This window comes from Talpa europaea, assembly GCF_964194135.1.
Source record: "Talpa europaea genome assembly, chromosome: X".
NCBI classification, from domain to species: Eukaryota; Metazoa; Chordata; class Mammalia; order Eulipotyphla; family Talpidae; genus Talpa; species Talpa europaea.
Window position 1 is genome coordinate 26,008,544 of NC_140081.1, and position 3,831 is coordinate 26,012,374.

Consider the following 3,831-nt stretch of genomic DNA (forward strand, 5'->3'; position numbering starts at 1 on the left):
CATAAAGCTAGGAAATACCTACTATTTTAAAGAGAAAATTTACTATAAGTTCTTTCCAGTAGTTTCTATTCATAGGATTAAACAATTTGATTTTATCATTTTTCCCCTCTAATTCTGAAAATCCTGATTCCTAAAGATATTAGCACAATTAATTATAAACTTTATCTTACGAATTATATATTTTTATTTATTATCATAATTATATATTTAAATATATAATAGTGATAGAAAAAAAGGTTTTGTTTCTGTTATGTATAAATTTAAATATTTACTATCATATATGATATGTATATTACATAACTGTATATTATTAAACAATATATTCTCTCTATATATAATATCAGAAAAAACTCCAAGCTTAAAATTTTTTGCATTTCCTTTTTATCCTTAGGGTATATTGCATTCAAAACTTAGAGTCTACTACTGCTGTCTTCTCAAATTCGCTTGAAATAATTACTCTCCATGTGATTAAATACACAGGTCTAAACACACAGATCCACTGTTTCATTTGCTTTTGCTTTTTAAGGTTTTTGATTTTGGGCCTCCCTGGTGGCACAAGGGGTTAAGCACTGCACTATGAAGCAATCCACAGCCTCTGCAGCACGAGTTCGATCACCTCAGCCTGCCAGGGAGCAACCCACATGGTGCAGCAGACCTCTCTTATCTTGCCCTCTGCTCCCCTCAGCAATGGTCAGTCAGTCTGCCTGTTCTGTTCCCCACTCTGCCTCTGGTGAATCCTCTCACCCTCCGCATCTCTGGCTTGTACCCCAGCTCTTGTATGCATAAATAAATCTTTCAAAAATAAAGTTTTTGATTTAATTTTATAATTATGCAAAATATTGTCATGATTCTAGTGTTAAATCTACAATGCAAAGTATATCTTCGGAACTCTATGTTCTGTCTTGTTCTTTCCTTCCTCTCATAGTGTTATAGGGCAGCCCCGATACAAAACGGGGTGCCTGACTGTGGGTCCTCAGCCGCGCGCTTAAAAGGACTTATCAATACTCTACTGCAGGCACACACGAAAGGTTAATAAAAGGTTTATTTACTAGGGAAGGGCAAATGAGGAAATGTACAACTCAGGGAGAAAAGTGGGAGACAAAGTTTTAAATGCGTCCTACCCGATCCGCCGATCTGGAATCCCAAATGGCGCTCTGAGAGCTGGCCGTGAGCCAGGAGCCCTGAAGCCAGGAGGCAAGCGAGAGAGCGAGCCCCCCAAGGCCCACGTGTCTGGTTTTTACACCCAACCTGGCTGCTTACATCCACCCTCAAGTCCCAGCCACCTTCCTTGTGGTGGTGACAGGATTTGTCTTTCCCAATGTCTTGATGGCTTTGGTCTAGAGTGGGGGTGGAGTCCACAAAGCCTGCATGGGATTAGCTCAGGACATCCTTTCCCCCTAACAATTGGTATCATTTTATTTATTTTATGGTCTATCATTACCTTGTTTTAAATGATGGTATGTATATATATGCATCTATCTACTATGAATTCAAAATATGGGTATATTTGCAACCTTCCCCCTTTCTCAGATCAACTATAGTAAATTAGGTCCTTGGAACTTTTATTTTTCCACCTAGCTCTTTTTACCTGATTTTATATCCTGTAAAACATTTCATAGCAGTGCATAGAGATATCCATTGTTCCCCTTTAAACTTAAATAATATCTCATTGTATAGATGTATCAGAATTTATTCAGCTGGATCCCCAGTAGGCATTTGTGTTGTTTCTAGTCTTTTGCTGTTATAATTAATGCTGGAACAAATAGGTTAGTATTTTCATCTTTTTATAATGTACCCTTGGGATAGATTCCTAATAGTGAGAATGCTAACAAAGAATGCTGTCAAACATTTGAATTTTTGCTAACATGGTAAGGAAAAAAAAACCCTCACATCAATGTAGTTTTAATTTGCATTTCTATTATGAGTAAGACTAAGCCCTTTCCATATGGTAAAGAGTCATTTGCATTTTTTCTCTTCAATTGATTGTTAATATCTTTAACCTGTTTCTAGAATTGTCAGCCTTTTACTTCTCTATCTTATGTTATTTTTAAAGATTTATTTATTTATACATACAAGAGCTGGGGTACAGGCCAGAGGTGTGGTGGGGGAGAGGATTCACCAGAGACAGAGTGGAAAACAGAACTGGCAGATGACCGAAGTACACTGCTGAGGGGAGCAGCAGGCTAGACAGGAGAGGTCTGCTGCGCCATGTGGGTTGCTCCCTGGCGGGCTAGGGGATCAAACTCCTGCTACAGCTTCATAGGTTGCATCTTAACCCCTTGAGCCACCAGGGAGGCCCTACTTCTCTATTTTAAGCTTATCATATACTAAAGATAGTCATGCTTTGTCAGTGAAACAAGTTGCAAATATTTTTTCCCATTTTGTCATTTTTCTTTTAATTCTTTCAAAGGTTTTTTTTTTTTTGGCATTAAATGGTTATTTTAATGTAGCCACATTTATTTTATTTTTTCCTTACTGTTTTTGTATTTTAAGTCATAGTTGTAAAACTGTTCTCTCTGAAATTACAAGGCACCCTTACTACCAAGTGTAGTCCTTAAAACAGCAACAAAGGCATCACGTGTATTCTGTTAGAAATGCAGAATCTCAGCCTCACTCAGTCCTATTGAACCCAACTCTGCATTTTAACAAGATCTCCATAGATAATTAATTCTCACATGAAAATTTGAGAAGCACTATTGTAAACAACTCACCCGCATTGTCTTCTAGAACTAGTGAGGTGGATGAATGGCTCTTAATTGGAAGTCAATCTGTTATAGGACAGGGAGAGGGGCAGTCCAAACCCCGCAAACCTGCCTATTCTACATGGGTTCTGCCATCCGCCGCATCAACACAAAACATAGGAGACTTTAATGGGAAGGAACTTTAATAAAACTAGGAAAACAATACAGGTAAGGCAAAGAGTCTAGTTTCTAAGTGAAGCACCCAAAGTTACCCGTCCCCTCGTGGGTAAAAGTCCATCCAAATGGGATTGGCCCAGGGCCTCCCCGGTGGCGCAGCGGTTGAGCGCTGGGTTGCGAAGCTGCCCGCAGCCTCAGCGGCACCGGTTCAATCCCCGGCTGCTCCCCGGCCACCGGAGGAGGGTCCCACATGGTGCGCAGACCTCTCCTGCCGCCCGCTGCTCCCCTCAGCAGTGTACTTCGGTCCTTCTGCCTGCTCTGTTCTCCGCTCTGGCTCTGGTGAATTCTCTCACCCTCCCATGCTTCTGACTGTACCCAGTGCATGTATAAACAAAACAAACAAACAAACAAACAAATAAACATGCCTCTATTAAAAAAAAAAAAAAAAAAAACAAATGGGATTGGCCCAGAGCAAGGCCCCAAAGCCTGCCACAAGTCTAAAGCATCTTCCAGTGGGGACCCACAGCAAAGGGTCAGAAACAATCAGACAAGCCCAGAAGGAAAAGAGCAAAATCAACATCAAGATAAAAGCTGCCATTGTCACCTCCCCACGGGTCTCACCCACATCTGTGTCACCCAGTCCACGACCAAAAGACAAGCGCAGTTTCTTCACATGTCTCTAGGATCCATGCGCCTCCTCCAGGTCTCCTTGCTCCATCCTGCTTCCTTCCTCAGTCTCTTCTTCAGCTTCCCCTCTTCCTGCTCAGCTCCACCCTCCCTTGGGAGGGGCAGGGAACCTCCCCCTTTCCTGGGGACCACCCTGTTACAATTCCACAGCTGGAAAAAAAACAAGAAATGAGGCTAACAGGTAAATGATGTAAATGGAGGGTTGTCTATACAGCCATTATCAAATGCAGATTTAAGATTTTTCTATTAACTTGGTCCTTAAAATATGTCTTTTTGGGCCTCGCTG